The 22,500-nt window shown below is 38.2% G+C and overlaps 1 protein-coding gene across 3 annotated transcripts in view; it reads left to right on the top strand.

The window, feature by feature from the left end:
• Positions 1 to 22,500, top strand: part of LOC308088127 (H-2 class II histocompatibility antigen, E-S beta chain-like) — a 124,289-nt gene that overhangs the window by 29,428 nt on the left and 72,361 nt on the right. The window contains exon 1 of one of the 3 annotated variants that reach the window (XM_080432495.1): positions 21,745 to 21,801. The exons of the other annotated variants lie outside the window; for them this stretch is intronic. The gene's annotated coding sequence lies outside the window, so the exon portion shown is untranslated. Of the gene's footprint in view, positions 1 to 21,744; positions 21,802 to 22,500 lie in introns of those variants that run through there. 3 annotated transcript variants of the gene reach the window in all.

Here is a 22,500-nt window from a genome sequence, read left to right on the forward strand (position 1 = left end):
GCCTGTGTCACCATCCATCACCCTTCAGTATTTGGAACAATATCTGATATAATGACATCAAAGAAAATGACATGTACACTGTCTAGTAGTAACATTTTTTGTCAAATTACTGACAGTGTGCGTGTCCTTTTCTTAGATGTCATTATCCGCAGTGGTGGAAAAAGTACTAAATACTGCAATGTAGAAATACTATGTTAGAATCAAAAGTCCAGAATTTAAAATTGACTTAGTAAAAGTTAAAGTACCAAAGTATGGCATCCAAATGTAACTAAAGTAGAAAGTACGCATTATGAAGAATGTCCCATTACAGATGGGGATGTTGGAACTGAACATCTTTATTTGGCTCTAGCCCTTTTGGTTTTGAAACCCCCTCCACCAATACGTCCCGGTGCCTGCTTAAAATGGTCCGAGATGGTTGCATTGACCTGCTCCTCCGTAGCCTGTCGGAATGTCTTTTGCACGGCTTCTGCAATCGAAACAATGAAAATTGTTTTTTATTATTACAAATTGTCATTTACTAATGGTATGTCAGTCACACGTGTACACAGTGAAGAAGCAATGAAATGACTTGCACTTAAATTTGTTCTTTTTACCATTGATCACTGAGTAGAAAGCAGTCTTGATGAAAGGCCTCTTTGTGTGCTGTCCACCACCACGAAGGTTGAACAGTGTCATAAGGCCATTGGTGAACAGTCTGAAACAAACAGAAAACATGCAGATTGTAAACCGCATACTCTGACAACCTGTAATGAGGCCAATTATGTTGATATGAAAAGCAATAAACCCCTTTCACATTCTATTGTCATCTTAATGATTATATTAATACATTTTGGGGGCTGCGGTTACATTGACATTTTTTTCCACTTGTATTTGGAATGACTGCTCATTCATAATAAAAAAGCTCATGTAAACACCTCAATTGGAATCGAATATTCCATTACCGTCTGAATTTTCATTCTGGTTTGGAAGGGTGGTATATACACCAGGAATTTAACATATAAACACTTTATAACGCTCCTCTCCGTTTGGAATACATGCATTCTTTTGCACATGACCACGCTTAGTAGTGCTGTCAGAATTGGCAAAAAAGTATATATAATCCCGATTTTTTATAATTTTTTATATAAAATATTGTATGTATTAAAACTTTATTTAAAAGACTGCATAAGTCTATGTCGCTGTATGCGTTGGCCACGGTTGGTGCTGAGAAGCACTCGCTCCTGTGGGAAAAAATAAAATAATTCATATTTTATAGCGTCATTTAATAAGCTTATATACTATAACGGTTAAGCCCAGACTTGTCCAGGAGAACGGACGCTCCAAGGATCTGAGCCTGTGACGGAGGAACAATCTTTACCTGTCCTTGATATGCAAAGGGAACTTAATAATCAAAAGAATCTATTCACACAGAAAATAAAATTAAGCTAGCCTACATGAGAAATGTGACAAGTACGAATACAAAAAAAACAACTAGTCAGAACTTGTAGATCTGCTACTTGCGAATTAAAAGGGTGATAAAGCAATGCGGGGAAGCTCTGCCCAGGGTAGTGGAGCCGGGCAGCCCCTGGTCCATAAGTTCATTTTGAATGAATAAATATAGTCCATGTAACTGCAGCCAATGTGTACTCATACCTGTCTATGATCTTCTTTGTGCAGGTCTTTATGTCTTTCCCCCCGACATGAGACAGTTTTAAAATCTGTATGATATTAAAAAATATTAACATAGATGTACATAATATATTTTTTTTTAAATGTGTTTAAGCATATTCTTTTTGTAACTGACCATAGAACGTCGCAGGTGAGGAATCTCCAGGTCCTTAGCAACTTTTTTGAATCGCTCAAGGTTCGCTATATGGACTGGAAGGTCTTCATCATCGTCTTGGTCTTTGAGGCCTTTCAATTCCTCGAGAATTGCCACTAATGTTTCCACAACGACCTGCTGAAATTCTTATTGAAAAAAAAGAAAAGGTAATTGAACAAATAAGTTTTATAATGCCAGATAATACCTTTTCTCTTCAATTACTTTAATCCCTTAAAATACTTCCATTCTTACTTTTCTCAGACATTGGATAAGTGTACTCCTTCTTCTTGCCTGTTGAAAGAGATTGCATACCTGTTTAGCTCCATTTCACAATTATTGTGTAGGCACAGTGGTTACAAATATAACTATTTAACCCTCGTAGGGTCCTCGGGTCCTTTTAACCCGGTTTAACATTTTCAACATGAATTAAAAGTATGTAAAAAAAAATGTTCTCTATGAAACTTCTTCTATTTGCCTTATTTACTGTACTAAACATGTGATATGAAAATGAAAATTTTCATGAAAATGAAACTTTTCACCCAGGGCCTTCGGGTCACTTTGACTAAAACACGAAGACCCTACGAGGATACCAGATTATCCAAAAACTCATCACCATGTAAGGTTGCCTGTGATTTCAGTTATGCGAGGCTTTCTTTGGCTTTTGTCGATAACATAACCTTATTACTTGTTTTGCAAGTTCAACATCCTCATCTCTCTCCCCCCCAAAAAAACTGCCACAGTAAGAAGTTGATAAAAATGTACCTTTCGGAATTCTGGGACTCTTTATACGGTTTCCTGTTGATGAAAAAAAGGGCAATTACGTGTCATTCTTCCAACATCAACACTGAAGATGACTGCTATGTAGTCATCCGAAATGTCCCTAGATGAGTCCGCAGACCTAGACTACAAATTAACCTTGTGTTGTCCATTGTTGACTTGTGGGTGTGGTATAAAAGGACAACTATGACTATTTATATCACTGCTGAAATATAATTGTACCTTGAGGAGTCCTGGCACTGCTTGGGGTCCGTGGAGTACGCCTAAGATCCACTGTATAGGGGGAAACAAGTAAATTACAAGCCTTAATAACACCAACACAAATGTGATCACAGCTCTAGTCAATCTGTCCGCAGACCTAGACTAGAAATTAACCTTGTGTTGTCCTTTGTTGACTTGGAGTACGACTAGTACTCCTTGTGGGTGTGGTATAAAAGGACAACTATGACTACCGGTATTTATATCACTGCTGAAATATAATTGTACCTTGAGTCCTGGCACTGCTTGGGGTCCGTGCAGTACGCCTAAGATCCACTGTATAGGGGGAAACAAAGTAAATTACAAGCCTTAATAACACCAACACGAATGTGATCACAGCTCTAGTCAATCTGTCCGCAGACCTAGACTACAAATTAACCTTGTGTTGTCCTTTGTTGACTTAGAGTACGACTAGTGCTCCTTGTGGATGTGGTATAAAAGGACAACTATGACTATTTATATCACTGCTGAAATATAATTGTACCTTGAGGAGTCCTGGCACTGCTTGGGGTCCGTGGAGTACGCCTAAGATCCACTGTATAGGGGGAAACAAGTAAATTACAAGCCTTAATAACACCAACACAAATGTGATCACAGCTCTAGTCAATCTGTCCGCAGACCTAGACTACAAATTAACCTTGTGTTGTCCTTTGTTGACTTAAGAGTACGACTAGTGCTCCTTGTGGGGGTGGTATAAAAGGAAATTACAACTATGAATATTTATATCACTGCTGAAATATAATTGTACCTTGAGGAGTCCTGGCACTGCGTGGGGTCCGTGCAGTACGCCTAAGATCCACTGTATAGGGGGAAACAAAGTAAATTACAAGCCTTAATAACACCAACACAAATGTGATCACAGCTCTAGTCAATCTAAATGTACCTTGAGGAGTCCTGGCAATGGATTTTCTGATGCCACGACTTGCTGTTTGGGGGCAGAAGACAATATTACACATCTAAATTAAATGTTTTCAATGACATCTCCACTTTGCCATCGATACATACCTTGAGATGTCTGGGTCCTCAAGACATTTTTTGCAACCCGTGTAAGTGGAGTGAGGTTGTCATCTGTTTGATAATAGAAAAATAAAACATTTGACAGCTTGAACATATTTTAATTTCTGTTAATATCAAAATGTAACTTGTGGAATCATGGTCTTTCTAGCAACTGGATGTATGACGATATGCTGTTGTGGTGAAAGACCAGTAAATTACACATTTGACTTTCACAATCACCATTGTCATATCTGCTATCCTCTAATAAAAAAGTACCTTTTGAGGTTCTCACTGCATGTCTGACCAGCGTTCTTCCTGGATTAACTGTTTGGGTGTGAGGGGGATACAATTAAAATTCTTACTTACAGTAGCCATTATGATCACTGCTATAATCAACAACATTGTACCTTGTGGAGTCCTGGCTCGAGTCTGTACGGGACTCTGTCTACGATACTCTGTTGAGGGGGCGGGGGGGAGAAAAGTTAATTGCGCATCATACTAAAACACTCAGCACTGTAATCAACTCTAGACTGAATTCATATGTACCTTCAGGAGTCCTGCTTCTTGTACGGAGCGGCGCCTTGCCACGATTCACTGTTGGGAGGTGGCATTAAGAAAATAAAATTGACACATATACCATCACCATTGAGACCACTGCTATTCTTATAATAGTTTACCTTGTGGATTCCTGCCTTAGTCTCGGGCAGTGAAATTACTTTTATTACTTACCATCAGTGATCTATGCTTAAATTTTAAAGATTTCATATAGAATTTTAAAATAAAATTATCTTTTAATCAGCACTTTGCAGCTCAACGTTTTGAAAATGCTATACTTATTTATTCTTGAGGACCTAGTAGTAGTAGCATAGTATTCCTAACGATAATGCAGGCAGATGAACAAAAAGCAAAAAGCTTAAAATAAATTGCATACATTTATTATATTAATCATTCTATGTAGGTACCTTGTGCACTTCTCCTACGTGTGATGGGAGTTTCGTCACAACCTTAGGCAGAAAACATAAGACAGACAAATCTATAAGGGTATGTTTGGACATTAGTAATTATACAGGTTGCAATTTATTAACCCATTTTCGGCTGGAACCCCTATTTGTAACTACACCTTTCAGGACGGGAATCCCTTTTAGGGTTCTTGTTACTATGTACTGTATGTATCAGCATACATTTGTAATTTTTGAATAAATATTAGATTTTTTTTTCAGAAAACCTTGGTCACGATTTACTATGGGCCTCAGATCTAAATGGGTTTACAATATATATTTGCCATTGTTGGGCATCATATTTTTTTTACCTAAAATCTAAATAAATGAATGCATCATGTTGGTATACCTGGTGTTGAGGTGTGCAAAGGGGTCAGGTTTCTGGTCAACACTGTTTTGCCTGTGGGCGTAGATTCATCTGAGGAGGATAATTAGGCCACATGTACAGTATATTGTTTAAATTAACTAAAACTAGGATACCCACTACATAAAAAGGAAAACAATTCGAACTCACCTGAGATCTGTGTCTCTGAGTCGTCAGCTGATGGCTGATCTGCAAATAAAAAAGATGGAAAAGAAAAAGTGATCATTTTGACAATCACACATTATTGAAAGTCATACGAGTTTACATTTGAAAATAGTCTTACATGATGGTGACTCAACACAGGTCTCAGAGATTTGTGGTGAAATAGGTGTTTGAGGTGCTGAAAGTCAAAAGAATAAACTCATTCCATATGTACATGCCACTTGTTTAAATGAAGATAATCACAGCAATTAGATTTTATTAAACACATTTCTTTTTTAATAAATAAGGCCTCTTATCTTGTTGGCATACCTGGTGCTGCAAAGAGATCCTCAGAGTAGATATTGTTGTCTGGGCCTAAAATAATATATCGATTTAGTTAACGGTAGATTCATATTTAAAAATAATTAAATCTTCTCGTTATAGAGAGGACTACTTAAGTTCACTGTAGTTTAACCGGTCGGTCTTTCTTTTTGTCAACAGTATCATATGTACAAGCTCACAACAAGTGTTTTGAGCTTGTAGATTTGTTCATTTTAGGAGAACGTTCCCCCAGAATTGCCGCAATTTAGATTCAAATGGTTTGAAAAACAAAGCAAAAATTCTAGATATGGACAAACTCACATGGAATAAGAGCGCGTCTTTTCCCTCTCGCTTGGCATTTCTTTGGACCTGTAACAGCAACGATCACGTGACACAAGTCAAAAAATGTGTATGCAAACTCTGATCTATTCATTAACTGTTTTCATATGCAAGAGGCCAAACTTAAGGAAAGGTGAATAATATTCTCTGAAAAGTGGTGGGGGGTGGGACATAGCTATTAAAAACACATTGTTCTGTTTGTTCAACTCGCAATACATTGACAATTACCTGCGGTGGTGGATGTGGCGGCACCTTTATTTGGCTTTGCCATATTCTGTGGCACTGTCCCTTAAATAAAAAAGAATTAAATGTCTCACATTAGTCAAAAACATCCAGAAGGGTTCAACAAGTTCAACTCATAATACATTGAAAAATACCTGTGGTGGTGGATGTGGTTGCACCGTTGTTGGCCTTTGCCATTTTACGTGGCACTGGCTCTAAAAAAGGAAAGGAAAAGGAAATTGCTCACATTAGCCAAAAAGCTTAAAAACCGTTGCCACGGTTTCAACTCTAATTAAACATAGACATAACATTATTCCCTAAAATAATATGCTAGGGCCGTATTGGCAACATATGAGATTGTTTTTTTTGGGGTGCAACACATTAACTTTATCTAAGTTATGTATCTATTGTTTCAAATCACCGATTGTGGCCGCTGTAGTCAACTGCTTCGCCTTTTTGAACATCTTTGGGGGAGACGGATATAAGGGATCTACAAAAAAGGGATGTACATATAGATAGTCAGAACAACAGTTAAATGTTAGTTCTAATGTTTAATGTGTAATGTTAAACATTGATTACCTTGTACATAATCAGTAAACTGCTTTTTTTTGGGGACCCGCTGTGACTGCCGCTGGGACGTCATTGTTCTGCAAATTGAAAGAGTAATTAGCTCTGTTCATCATTAATGAATAACCAAATACAGGGTTTCCTGACATAAAGACTTTTTTTCTTCTTTTAAAAAATAAAAACAGTATTATATCCCTTATCAAGTCCATCGGTGGGGCTGTACCTTTTTGTTCAACTGCACAGCGATACATGTTACGTACTGCTGTAACATCGCTGTAATAACGATTTTTAGGAATCGCTCTTGTTAGTATGCATCATCAAATACACCTTGTTGAACTCTTTTTTTATCGGCGTGAAATGATACAAAGAAGCCATTTCCTTTGTGCTTCTTCCCATTTGTTAGTTTTCAATGTTAAATGATAATTACTTCACCCTTAATATGTAATTAGTACTTGGACAGGGTTACATTTTCGGACGACGGCGAATCGGCGATGTCATACCTCCGTTTTGATCTTATTGCTTTAATGGACAGTGATAGGACGGGGGCTGTCAATGTTGAGCTGTTGCATCGCCAGGGCGGGTTCGTGTCTGCTAGGCTCTTTGATGTAGCCACAGATCCTCCATTATGTGCCAATGTTGGTCAGCTGTGCTTCAGGGGTAGTTGACATAGTTAAGATACTGGGCCCTTAGCCATCAGTGTAGACTTGTTGATTTATGTACGTTTTTTTTCTGGGTCCATCACAACGCAGGGATGGGTGACTGTGCCATTTCACAGCTTTGAGTCTCTGATCCGCTGCCGCGGAACTGCTGGCATTTTCCTCTGTGTTGCTTAATGGGTGATAGTGACGTTCATCAGGCACTGAACCCCACCCACTGATATCCGCACCTTGCAAGCACGCTTTACTAAATGGTTAAAGCTACACTATGTAACTGTAATTTGTTATCCCCGATTGAAATAAGAAAACATGTAGAACCTTTAACTATTAGGCTGGGTGCTGGTTCAAGGGTGCAATATGTACATACTTTTAGACCAAGCGTATGGTAGCCTCTGTTCTGGTTTGACCACTGGTATACGTGTTTATATTGAATTATAGGCATAGTACGTAGATTCGCTCTGTTTACATAATGAAACCATTAATATATATATATATATATTTTTTTTAAATAATCTTTTCCATCAAGACCAGCAGTCATCAGCCAATGGAGAAATGCGGTGATGTTTTCCTATAGAAACACATTGTCCTCACTATATTGTGGTGTTTTCACTGTTTGGGTAAAAGTGAGACCACCACAAACAGTGACAAGACCAACATACAGTGAGAAAGCAATATGTCTATGCAGGTAAATACCAAACAACTGCAGTGCCTGAAAACTGCAGGTATATAGTGAAATTAACATTGAAAGCATGTAGTTATTCATTTCTTAGGTTATACAGGGCAAAGTTGCATACTATTCCTTAATTATACCCATACAGACTGGTCAAATGAGCATTTTATCCGCTAAGAAGTTACATAGTGCAGCTTTAACAGTTCCAAATTGACTTCAGATGGCCATTTAATCCATATTGTGCAGTAGTGGAAAGATGGCAAATCCCTCTGAATGTGGAAGGCAAACAGCCTTCCTTAACAAGTCTTTTTTATCAAGCAGCCGTCTATGAGCTTGATCCATTTGTCTGTCCACGTATGTAATGTTGATGATCTTAGACTTGCATGGTTTGTCAAACAGATCATTGGCATCATCCAGTGTAATGACATCAGCCACCAGCTTGCCATCACCTCTCTTCTCCCTCACAAACGCAATCTCGTCTTCAAGGAAGAAGCAACTGTCTCTAGTTTTGGCTGAGACATAGTACCTCTTGAGCGACGATTTTTTGGTTGGCTTAGCATGCTCCTCTTCCGCAATTCTTTTAGTGACCTGTGCAATGGGATTTTGGCCAGTTCGAACCATTCTCTTAATGGACTGCAAATGGTTCTCAAAGGGGAAAGCTGAAATGTCATTCAAGGAGCATTTGAAAGCAACTACGTCTTCATGCAGGTGCAGCAGCATGTGGATGTTGTACACACAGAAGGTGTTGCCATAATACTCAGCAGAGTTCTCTACAAAGTACCTCAGTAGTTCCCTTGAGTACTCGAGATATGCTTCTCTCTGCTCCTGATCAGCCTGAAGCATGATAGACATGCCTACTGTCAGACACAAGAAGTGGTGATACTGGTCATCTGACAGTATGCCTTTCAACACAACTGGACCTGTGTACAGTAGGAACTGCCGGAATTCTGTGGCTTTCCACCTATCAAGATCCACTATAGACCTTGGCTGCCTGGCAAATTCTGAAGGCATTTCTCCTCTGAGAGACATTAATTTGCTGGATAGTTCGTCTCTTGATCTTTTGGGCAGTCTGCACTCAGCAGGACCTTGAATCAAAAAGGTCACAAGTCTCTTTACTACTCCAAGGCAAACCACATGCATGTAGTCCAGGACAAACTGGCTGACACAGCCGACTCCAGTCGTAATGAGGGGCGTTGCTTTTTTTTGGTGGACTGTGTATTCAACCTTCTTAAATTTTTCATCCGTTCTTGTTTCACATGGTGCATGGTTTGTGTAGACCATCCTCCTGTCCACACGGACGGGTGAAGCTTCGCAGCGTTCGCATGCCTCATACGCATTGTGGCCTTTGATGCACTTAACAAAAGCTCTTGCAGGAGAGTCACAGATGAAAGCATTGATTCTGACCTCTAACAGGATCCCTTCATGATCAATGCCCTTTTCTTGAAGGTCTACCAACTCCTGTACAAAATCCTGTAGATACTCCTCTACTGGTTCTGGTTTTTTATTCCCACAAAATAGAGCCACAATAAAAGGGTCCGAATTGTGAAATTTTGCCAAAATTGGCCAAAACTGTTTCAGAGAGGATTTGTACAGGGGAACACCATCAATATTAATGTCCAACATGACAGATCCTGTGAAACTAGGGCATTGCTCAAGGTACTTGCGGATGCCAGACTCAAGACCATAATAAATGTAGTCACCGTCACACTTGTTTTTGCTGTCTACAAAACGTGGAGTCTGCAAAAGTGTGCGGACATCTTTGGGCAAATGGTGGCCGTGTTTGCGGAGGATTGATAGCATCTTATTTACACTGCTATGGGTCTGCTTTGTGTCCGTGGCCCAAGATGCCACATCCTGTCTCAAACTCGACTGTTCCTCTTCCGTTTGTGATTCCAGATCAACAAGCTCAATTTCTTCATCACTTGTGTCTGGGTACTGTCTATAACCAAAATCCTCGTGTCTATCGGGCTCTTCATCTATACTTTGATCAAAAGATGTCCCTGCTAATGTGTCATCTTGAAGCTGGCTAGAGTGACTTGGACCACCCTCCTGCGTCTCCCCCAAATCCTGTGAGTCAACATTATCCTGTGACTCGGTCATGTCCTCATCACTGTCAAAATCATCTAAAAAGTCAGCCGTCCTAGCGCGTTTTCTCCTCCAATCTTTTAAATAGTTAGACGCCATATTAAATTTTGCTGGAAGGAAAACCCAGGAAGACAATTAAAATAATTTGCCTAAGGAAAACATTTGTGGATTTTATTAAACAGCAGATCTACACTAGATCTACACAACACATAAGCAGTGCCACAGGCTAAACGGCCCCATGACACGCGCGACAAGAGCAAAAAAACACAATAAACAGGACAACATTAGACACAATGCCTAGATTAAACAGCAACTTTTCAATCTGAATTGTCAAACGCCTAGTAGTACTAGTGAGTTTAAACGTGATTTAAACATAGGCAGGGTTTGAGACGCTCTAACAAGGAGTGGAAGCTTGTTCCACACTGTGGGCGTTAAGTGGGGAAATGATGCATCTCCCCGGGTTTTACACTCTGTTGCTGCCACCTTAAGGAGTGACTGGTCAGTCGACCTCAAAGACCCTTGTAGCGTTATTGGGAGGTAGATGCTCCGTTATGTACAATGTTGGCAGCCCATTTAATGACTTACACAAACATTAAAGTCTTAAACGGAATACTGTAACAAACAGGGAGCCAGTGTAGGTAAGAATTGGGGAGATCATACTTCCATGCCCCTGTTAGGAGGCGAGCGGCCCTGTTTTAGACTAAATGTAGTCATGACAAACAGGCTTGACTAACGCCAACAGAGTGCATTACAGTAGTCACGTTGGGTTGAGATAAAAGCATGGATAACACGTTCAAAATCATAAAGGGTTACAGCAGAGCAGACTTGACTTTGGCTAAGAGCCTCAGCTGATAAAAGCTGGATTTAACAACATAGTTAATCTGTTTGTAAAACTTAAAATCACTGTCCAATTTGACACCAAGGTCTGAACACCATGACCACTGTCTTACTTTCATAACAGTTAAGGAATTCTAGGGCCCTATTCATATTCGGTTGACCTGTCAAGCTCCATTGCACCATGTGGCTTATCAGTTAAAGCATCAGGTACTCAAGAGTCACATACTCATATCCTTGGCTAGGGCTGAGCAGAGCTGAGGCAGGTAGGGTGACACATCAAGTTAAATTTTGGAGCTGTATAAAAAGTATTTTCAATAGTATGTTTGCCAGCAGTATGTTGGTCAGCAGTAAAAGTAATTTTATTTATTTCTGTTAAGTCATTTATGCTTTAATTATAGTTTTCTTTAATGCTGGACTGTTATAGACACAGTGGTGAACAAAGTAGTCAGTAACAGAGTCAATGTTTATCTAGTCCTGGTCAAATCTACAAGTTATTGATTCCCTTTAGCCAAAATCCTTTATTTTGTCTAAAAATATCACATGACCTAACTTTAAAGGGCAAGACCACTTTAGAGGTTTGGGTTGTGTAGTTACCTTGCCATGATGTAACTCCAAAGGTGGGCAAGAAATAAAAAATAACTGCTCCATTGATTAGAAATTGATAATTCAAAATATGCTCCTCATTGACTTACATTGTACGGTCAAACAGCTCTCAAAGTCACTCTTTTAGCACATAAACAAACGCAAACAAAGTTGATTCAGACAATATAGAACATCACCAAACCCAGTACTGTTTTTTTTTTTATAAAAATGTCAACTTCCTGTTGATTTTGCCATTTTTAATAAATAGAAAACCTGGACTGGATCCGCGGATCCGGATCCAGATCTTCAAATAGTAAAATCGACAGGAAGTTGACATTTTTATTAAATAAACAAACAGTACTGGGTTTGGTGATGCTCTATGTTGTCTGAATCAGCTATGTTTGGGTTCATTTACGGGATAAAATAGTGACTTTGAGAGCAGTTTTACCGTACAATGTAAGTCAATGGGGAGCATATTTTGAATTATCAATTTCTAATCAATGGAGCAATTATTTTTGATTTCTTGCCCACCTTTGGAGTTACATCATGGCAAGGTAACTACACAACCCAAACCTCTACCAAAGTGCTCTTACCCTTTAAGCATTCCAATGGTCATGTTTTTTTAAATAGTTAATCAAAAATCGTAATGTATGCAGAATCTTTCTTTAGATGCAATGCCTGATATTTTTTAGACAATTCACACAAAATAGTAGTGAAAGTGATAATTTTGGGTTATAAAGGTTAAAGTAATAGCAACAGAGCCTTTGTTCGTGCACGGGGGTCTCTCCAGCTCTTTATTAAACATAATGTAGTGCATTTTCAGGTAGGTGACAATTTGTTTGCCAATCAGGAGAGAGCACTGAAAATGCATGTTATGTTTTTAAAAAAGAGCTGGAGAGCCAGGCTCCTTCAAATGAACAAACACTCTAGCAATGATTACTATCAGAGTATAGAGCTATTTCACACTGTTACTGAACAAACACTCCATAGTAATGAGTACTATCACAATATAGAGCTATTTAACATTTATAGTAACCAAAGTAAATCACCCTACCTATAACAATCAAAAGAAATACATAGTAGCTAAAATAGCTTATCCTTTATCTACAAGCCATGATGTGTGACATACATTTTAACTGTAATTGAAATAGGGCTTAAAGGGATAGATCACCCCCAAAAGGACTATTTTCTATTGATTACACACCCCATGGAGACCCCATGGAGATTTCTTTTAGTTGCATTCCTCAGTCAATACTCTGGTAGGAAAGTGTCAACTTTGCCTACCGTAGTCATCAAAATATTGTCTTAGGAATGTGACAAACAAAAAAATGTACATGAATTCAAGGCTTGATGGGGAGTGTAATTGATATAAAATAAGTATTTTTTGGGGTGAACTAACCAAAAAAATATTATTTTAATTCACACAAAATATTTTAATAATTAAAAAAATCTCCTACTATTAATGTTTGGGCCTTATGGACAGCAACCATAATCACAAGGAATTGGGCCACTTCCTTAATAGGTGTTCCTAGTGATACTGATTAAGGATGTGTTCAATTCTGAGGCTCCATGCACAGCAGCCATATTGGAAATAAATTGGGCTTCTTCCTTACTTCCTTCACAGGTGTTACCCAAGATTCTAATGAAGGCTCTGTTCCATTAGGTGTAGCACATTGGTTCTCCCATGACTGAGTGTACAAATGGAACCAAATTGACCCGTACAATGGGTCCATTTGGTTCAATTTGTACACTCTCAGAGTCACACACCCGTAAGAGGCCATTTGCAACCCCCTCAAGGAACCATGAGGGTCCCTGGTGCACACTTGAGACCCACGGGTGTAGCAGAGTGTTTCCATTGAGACAACATGCTGACTCTGTTTGACTAGAATGGAACAGAGCCTTCATTAGTATCATTTGTAACACCTGTGAAGGAAGTAAGGAGCCCAAACCAGAGGTGTAAAGTAACTAAGTCCATTTACTGAAGTACTGTACTTAAGTACAACTTTGAGGTACTTTAACTGCTGTATTTCCAAATTGAAATACTTTTACTTCTCTACTCCACTACATCCCAGAGGGAAATATTGTACTTTTACTCCACCACTATTAATTTAAAAATGTTAATAGTTAATGTGTAATTTAACAACTTTAACCATGGCTATTTGAAAATAGCAGATCTACAAGTTCACGTGTAAGCTTGTAGATCTACCATTTTCAAAGTATTTTTTATAGATTTGGAAAAATGTGAAATGGGATATTATGCATGCAAGTGCTTTTAGTATTTTAGTACTTGAGTAAAAATATACTTAAGTAAATAATGTACACTGGACTTTTACTTGTAAACAGTATTTGTACATGGTGGTATTGATACTTTTACTCAAGTAAAAAAACAAAAAAGTACTTCTCACACCACGGACCCAAAATGAACAGGCCCTAAATTATTTTTAATGGGTCAGACATGTGAAAGACGTGTATACAGACTAAATAGAGTCAAAAATAGAATAATTAATTTTGATATGTAGTGTAGTTAAAGTATTCAGGAACTTATTTAAAAAAAAAGAAAAATAAGTTACTGGACATCATTGGTTAAAGAATGCTATTTTGGCGTCTAAAATGGCCGTCCATGTTGTTAGGGGCAAATAATTCCTTTGGTTTAGCATCCAATCCAACCGCCATTCATTAACATTGCACGTTTGAATGGAAAAAAATAAAAATCTCCAATCAAACAGCGCTAAAATCCACGTTTGACCTAAACGTTTGTGTCAGAAGGACATTTCTTCCAAATTATTAAAAAGCAAAAACACTGAACGCCAAGTTAATTAGCACTGGCTAGCAGTCCATAGCAAGCCTATGCTACTGCCTCTGCTACTGCTAGGCTAATGCTAACTGTAACATCCTCACGACGACATCATCACGACCACATTAACAACAAACTTTGCAAGAATAAACATATTTTCCTCTAGCACTCACCTATGCAGCTTCTCTTCTTTTTTATTCGTCTCTTCTTTCAAATTACTTCTTTCTTCATCAAACCTCCGCCAACTCGTGTAACTCACTTCGCTCACATAACAAGCTCCCTACTATAAAGCCTGTGTTCTGACCGACTCCACCTATGGACTTTCCGGAAATGTGTTGCTGCCTCCCACTGTTGGCTTTAAGCACTGCACCCACTTTAAACTCATGCACGACACACACAGTTGGTTCCTCACGCATATCCAGTGGTGGAAAGTAACTAAGTACATTTACTCAAGTACTGTACTTAAGTACAATTTTGAGGTATTTGTACTTTACTTGAGTATTTCCAATTTCCAGTACTTTTACTTCTACTCCACTACATCTCAGAGGCAAATATTGTACTTTTACTCCACTACATTTATTTGAAAACTTTAGTTACTAGTTACTTTTCAGATATAAATTATGATATAATGAAACATACATTAACCACTTTAACCCTATTTTATACCTAGGCTATTTGAAAATAGCCGATCTACAAGCTCACAACGCGTCGCATCGCGACGCGTTGTGAGCTTGTAGATCTGCTATTTTCAAATATTTAGTACTTTTACTTTTGGTACTTCAAGTACATTTTGATGCCAATACTTTTGTACTTTTACTCAAGTAAATTTTGAATTCTGGACTTTTACTTGTAACAGAGTATTTTGATATTGCAGTATTGGTACTTTTACTTAAGTAAAGAATTTGAGTACTTTTTCCACCACTGCGCATATCACACGATGTGCTGTTTATATTCATTTAGGCTTTTTTATGTATATAAATGTATATAAATATGTATATAAATGTATATAAATATGTATATAAAAAAAAGATATATATATATTTTATATATTATATTTATTTTCATTATCCTATCACCATTAATGCAAACTGCCATGATGTATAAATAATATTGATATCTAATGAATTCTAAGCATTCAAAAAATAAATTAAAAGATGACAAAAAAGAAGAAGTATTTCAATGGTTTAAAAAAGGTCTAAATCGAAACGTTGATATATAGTTTTGTTTTAAACGTCTAGATCAAGGCTAAATCTAAACTATAATGTATATTGATCAATAGTGATATTAGTGAGATTTAATCATTTCTAGGCATAATGTTAGCACCCTAGAATAAAGGTTTTCTAACAACATCAATAAAAAAGAAAACTAATTTAATGATTTAATTATGGTCTACATTTCAACGTTGATATATAGTTTTCATATGAACGTCTAGATCAAGGCTAAATCTAACTATACTGTATATTGATCAATGGCTGTTCAAATTATTTTTCTCCAATAGTTGGAGATCAGTTATGCAACTTAGAGTTGTTTTTTTAATCGATATTTATGTAATAGTTGTTTAAATTAAATCGGCTAGATTTGGTCTAGATATAGACCGAATCTAGACCAGCTAATTTAGGTCTTTAAAAAAACCGGACGTCTAAAAAACGACTATGGCTCACTGGGAATTCATATTGGATAAACCGCGGGTGAAATAATGCGGGAATTAAATTAATGATATCAATCTATAGGCCTATAATAGCTTTTAAAAAGCACTAAATTTCACCGTGTGTGCGTTTGTAGTATTTTAATATTACGTCATTTTACACCAGGCAAAAAATAGCCGCTCACGACATGTTGCTTTACAGGCAGCCAGTGTTGCCAGGTTGCGAGAGAAATAAGTAGCCAGGTCTATGAAAACAAGCCCAAAACAAGTGCCAAACAAGCCCAAAAGTCGCAACACAGAGCATTGTTTTTGCTCTGTGTTTTGTTTTCACTTTTTCTTTCTTTTTCTGTAAAGCACTTTGAGCTGCATTTATGTCATGAAAGGTGCTATATAAATAAAGTTTATTATTTTAAAAGTCGCTTATAAAAAGCTTATAAAAAGCCGACATGGCAACAAAGTGGTTGAAAGCGAAAGTAACTTAATGAAGACGTGCGCTTGTTGTTACCATGGTTGTGGATTGTATACAGTCACTGCATCGCGACAGTGGTGAGTAACACTGTTTATAAGAAAACTAACGTCAGGAAAATAACAATTATTTGGTGCGGTTGGTGCGGATCTATAAATAGGATGATATAAGTACCGCGGTTGGATGGCGGATGGATAATGAACTTGTTAACGCGGATTTGGGTGACAAAAAAAGCCATCCGCGCATCTCTAACCTCCGGACATCTCCAGAGATGAAGGTGAAGGTAAGGGCGTGGCCACCAGGTGGGCGGTGCCACGGCTCCGGTTGGAGATCCGGTGATGTCTGAGGAACAACCCACTGGAGTGGAGTCTGAGCGCCCCTTCATCATCCTCATCATCATCCTCCTCCTCCTCAGAGCTCCTCAGATGCACACAGATGAAGATGCTTCTTTTACTAGAGCAGAAAAAACACATCAGTATCACCATTATTTATAACCTTTTCCTCCATTACGATTAAACATTTAAATAAATAAATAAATAGCAAAAATAGGGCTTGTATATCCACTATTTTCTCCATGTTTGTATGGCACCATTGTAAAACAGAAAATAATTAATTTTAACACTTATGTTTTTATTTTTACATTATTCTGGGGCTGTGTGATGCACATAATCTCAATATGTATGCCAAATATCTCAATAGCTATACAATATGTATAACAATATATTTAAATTCCAGACATCTTGTGTTGTTTATAGCAACTAAAGACAGCTGCTTCCTACTCAAACGTACTTGCCCCATCTGAACATGTTTAGTGCCAGGGAGCCCCATATACTACATTTGTGTTGAAACAATGTTTCAAATATTACACATTTTATTTCAACATTTGTTTTGAAAATAGCAGATGTATACAGTGTGTAGGTTTAAATGTCTCATGTGGTCTATAAACTACATTAGTAGCTTATTTTCATAGTCCTGGATGCTTATTTCTCTCACTAAATCACCACTGCTTGGTGGTGGAAAAAGTAGTCCAGTACTGAAACATAATAACATAAACATAAATAACATCACTCTGACACATGACAGTCATATCATGACAGTCATGAAGGAACCTTCAACCTGGTTCTGTCTCTTTCTCCATTTACAACCCGTGCATCTACATAAACGTTCACATTTACAATATAAAGTGCTGACCTCATGGCCACGGATGTTAACATTATGTACGGGTCCTCAGAAGTACCCGTATCTTCCGTATTGTTTAATAAAAAGCATTTTAATCCAATTGGTGGCCATTTTCTCGATGTGCTTTCAACTACGCGCACCTATCGGTTGGGAGGTGTACTGCACTCTGATACATTATAACTCGATGAGAAAATGGCCACCGATCGGATTAAAATGCTTTTTATTGAACAATACTGAAGATACGGGTACTTATAAGGACCCGTACATAGTTGTAACATCCAGTGATGAGCTGTGGATTTTTGAACTAGGGGGGTTATATTTTCTGACGTCACGTGCACGCGCAGCGCACATGCACGCATGTGCACATTTTTAATGTAATTATTATTATTTAGTTGCATTGTTAATTAGTTGTTTTTATTTTTGTTTCAATTAATTGATTATTTTATTTTCCTTTTAGTTTTATATAAAAGCCCTTTACATAGACTCACCCACACATAAGTACTTAAAATAATCAGACAACTTGTCTTTGTCTTGTCTCAGAGAACTGGGTCCTCTTCTAAGCGATCCCCTTCACACTCTGCAGTGCAGAGACTGTTGTCTCTCATTGTGAGAGGAATGTACACATTCAATTCAAGTCCATGGCTTTTCTCCAGTAGCCTAATGTTATACAAAGCAGCCAGGTAGACGCTATTGAGAACGGCTCGCCGCTGACGGCGCGAACCTTGAGAGGCTATTGTTTAAACTTTGAGGTGTTAAAGACCGCAGCTGACGGTGCGTGCTCGCATGTGGAGCTCCCAGCACCCCAGCCCCATAGCGCCAGAACTAAGGGGTCGCCGACCCCCCGTAGCACCCCCTACAGCTCATCCCTGGTAACATCCATGACCATGAGGTAAACACTTTATATTATACAACAGGTAGTTCCGACCAAGCAATCTGATTGGTTGAAATAGCTTTCTAGCCGTGATTCAAACCAGCATCATATCACGGGCCTAATAACATTAAATAAATCACTCCGCACTGCAGTCCGCACCTGATTAGACCATATATGACACAGCTGTGCTGTGAAGTCACGCTGTGACTGTCCCACGGTAGGAAAACAAACAGACAGTACCCACCGCCGCCACCGGGCGGAGAACAAACAGCTACGCAAGATGGACTATGTTGTTAATTTTGACTTATTTGGTGGACTTACTGTTGATCAATGGTTAGAAGAGAGCACACTAAATCGCCTAAAATCCTATAATAAAAGGAATAACTGGAAAAAAGTGTGCTTTATTTCAATGGTAACATCCATACTGTATAAATATCCTCCTGTGTTAAAGTAAAATTACTCCCATTTCGTTAACAGTCCAGTGTATGTTATACTTTATCGTACGAAGGTATCGCACGGCAAAAATAGCCGATCTACAAGTTCACAAGGCATCGCCATCTTGACGCGTTGTGAGCTTGTAGATCAGTTATTTTGGCCACGTAACACGATCGTACGACGGAGCATAGCCTACTGGAATCAGCTGTGTTGATGAGACGAGAGTCAGAGAGACAGAGTGCTGCGCTGCCACAGGGACTATTTTGTCTCAGTCAAATAAACTCTTCTCTTTACAGGGAAACGGATAAGCGATTTTTTTTTATTATGAATTGCCCCACAATATCAATACATTTGGATGTGTTTTGTTGGTAACTGTTGTATAATCGCAATATTACACTCGAGGGTGTGCTTTACCTTACATTATTAGCACTTCTGTGATCGCGGCGGAACGAGGCGCCGCATCACAGGCGTGCTAATAATGACGGTAAAGCACACCCTCTCGTGTAATATTGCTTAATTAAAAATATGAACGTTTATGTAGATGTACGGACTGTTAATGGAGAAACCAGGTTTAAATTCTGCCATGACGCTCGCGACAGACAAGCGTCACGTGACCCATGGCTACACTGCTTGTTGACATGTTTGTTTACTTTTGACTCCCAGAGGAGGAGAACAGCAGGAGGTGCGAGGAGGAGGAGGAGGAGGAGGAGGTGTTCATAAACAACACATTAAAGCTCTTCCTGTCGGCCAGCGCGTGCAGAGGGTTGATGTTTGATGAAGGAAACCTCTCACCAAGCGACACCAGAACCACCTCCACGGGCGCCGCCATCTTGAATGACGCAGAGCGTAAACGTACGTGCTGACGTCATGACGTATGTGATGAAGCAACGTATGTGAGAGAGAGCCGCATGGTGGAAAAAGTACTCGCATTAGTTTTACTTAAGTAAAAGTATCAATACTGTCCAGTGGTGGATTGAAGTACTCAGATATTTTACTGAAGTAAAAGTATACTCTGTTACAAGTAAAAGGCCTGTGTTCAAAATGTTACTTGACTAAAGCATTACATTTTTTGAAAATAGCCTATGTATAAAATAGGGCTAAAGTGGTTAAAGGTAAGGTATTTTTGTTGTGTTTTTTTATTGTTTTGTTAAATACTGAATATGTATTTTCTGTTTTTTAAAGAGCTGGAGAGACATGGAGACTCCTTTTACTCTTCACACCTTTAATGTATGTTTTAACATGTAATACCTTATATCTGCATAGTAACTAGTAACCAAAGTTTTCGATATATATTAAATATAATAGTATGCAATTTCCCTGTGTGGACATATACATTGTCTGTCTGTCTGTCTGTCTGTCTGTCTGTCTATCTGTTTCAACTTTTAAATGACATCAGATTTAAAGTGTCCTTATTGACATGAGCAACATGTTGACATTATCAACAAGAGTCAAATAAAACAAACAATAAATAAATACATAATCATGTACAGTCTGTCAGGTTGTTAACTTCAACATGTCTCTCTAGTAACAGGTGATGTTTAATAAAATAATAATTCTGATTGGCTGCTGAGTGACACACACACACACACACACACACACACACACACACACACACACACACACACACACACACACACACACACACACACATACAGTATGTGTAAAGTAGACCAGTGGAGTGCTCCAGCATTTTATTTGGGTATTCTCTTCTGCGCCCAGGTATTTTACTTTCTGATTCAAGTTGTCCCTCTTTCTTTCTTTCTTTCTTTCTTTCTTTCTTTCTTTCTTTCTTGTGTTTCTCTTCAACAGAATCAGAATCATCTTTATTGTCAGATCACAGGTTAAAGGTGTAAAGAAGTGGGTGAAATTATTTTTTTGTGTAGCTCCATCGTTTTAGTTATTTTCAGAAAGAGAAAAAAAGAAGACGGGGGGGGGGGGGGCAAGGAGAGAATAAAAGATGAATCAAACAAAGATATTTACATAAAGTATATACACATAGCTTATCTATCTGGTACTGTATAGACATAAGGTGCATAAGGTACAGTATGTACATGAGGAGACATAAGGTGCATAAGGTACAGTATGTACATGAGGTGCATAAGGTACAGTATGTACATGAGGAGACATAAGGTGCATAAGGTACAGTATGTACATGAGGAGACATAAGGTGCATAAGGTACAGTATGTGCATTAGGTTAAACATAAAGTGCATAAGGTACAGTATGTAAATGAGGTTAGACATAATGTGCATAAGGTACGGTATGTACATGAGGTTAAACATAAAGTGCATAATAAGGTACGGTATGTACATGAGGAGACATAAGGTGCATAAGGTACAGTATATACATGAGGTTAGACATAAGGTGCATAAGGTACAGCATGTACATAAGGAGACATAAGGTTCATAAGCAGCAGCTATATACATGATTATGTGCAATAATCCACACTGTCGTCTTTCTGGAAACAGATGATGCAACATCATATCTTTAATCTGATTGGCTGATTCTTCTAAACTATAAAACGAGTCCTCCTGAATTCTCTTTCAGACTCCAGGACTTCTCTTGAGGTAAACATGTGTTTATTCTGATCTGTTTATTCTGATATGTTTATTCTCATCTGTTTATTCTCTTCTGTTTATTCTCTTCTGTTTATTCTCATCTGTTTATTCTAATCTGTTTATTCTAATCTGTTTATTCTCATCTATTAAATTCGGTTTAGTTTTGATCATTGTTGATGAAGATTACAGCCATCCTCCTCATCCTCTCCTCTGTACTTCATGTCAAAGCGATCCCAGGAAGTAAGTACATTATATTTATGTTATTATATAATATATACATTTGTATATACTGTTATTATATAAAACCAAATATGAACAATGCACAATACAAACAAATGACCTGTGACACACACAAACACACACACACACACACACACACACACACACACACACACACACACACACACACACACACACACACACACACACACACACACACACACACACACCTCTCATGTGACACTTTGATCACATGACCAGTGTGTTTTTAACACACACAATTTTAGCCTCTGTCAGAAGGGGGGGCAATATTTTGTCACAAGGGGGGAGGGGAGGGGGTGGAGCACAAAAACTATGGAACTCTGACTGGTATTATTTTACACTATGGAATTGGAAATAATAGAGCATATTCGCATGGCGGCCATTTTGTCATTTTGCATTGAAGAAACGGGGTGGCATTTCATTCACTTAATAATAAAATGGCCGCCGTGTGAATATGGTCTTCAGAGACCACACCCCCTTGTCACCCTGCATAATAATACATATGTGCAGAGTAGACCAGTGGAGTGGAGAGCATTTTATTTGGGTTTTCTCTTCTGAAGTGACCAGATATTTACGGGTCCATTTGGTTCCATTTGTACACTCTCAGAGTTATGGGGGTCCTTGCAAATAAAACATTTGAGAACCACTAGTAGGACTCCTAATGTGTCATATATAGTG

The sequence above is a fragment of the Gymnoscopelus braueri genome (assembly GCF_963280865.1).
Source record: "Gymnoscopelus braueri genome assembly, chromosome: 7".
NCBI classification, from domain to species: domain Eukaryota; kingdom Metazoa; phylum Chordata; class Actinopteri; order Myctophiformes; family Myctophidae; genus Gymnoscopelus; species Gymnoscopelus braueri.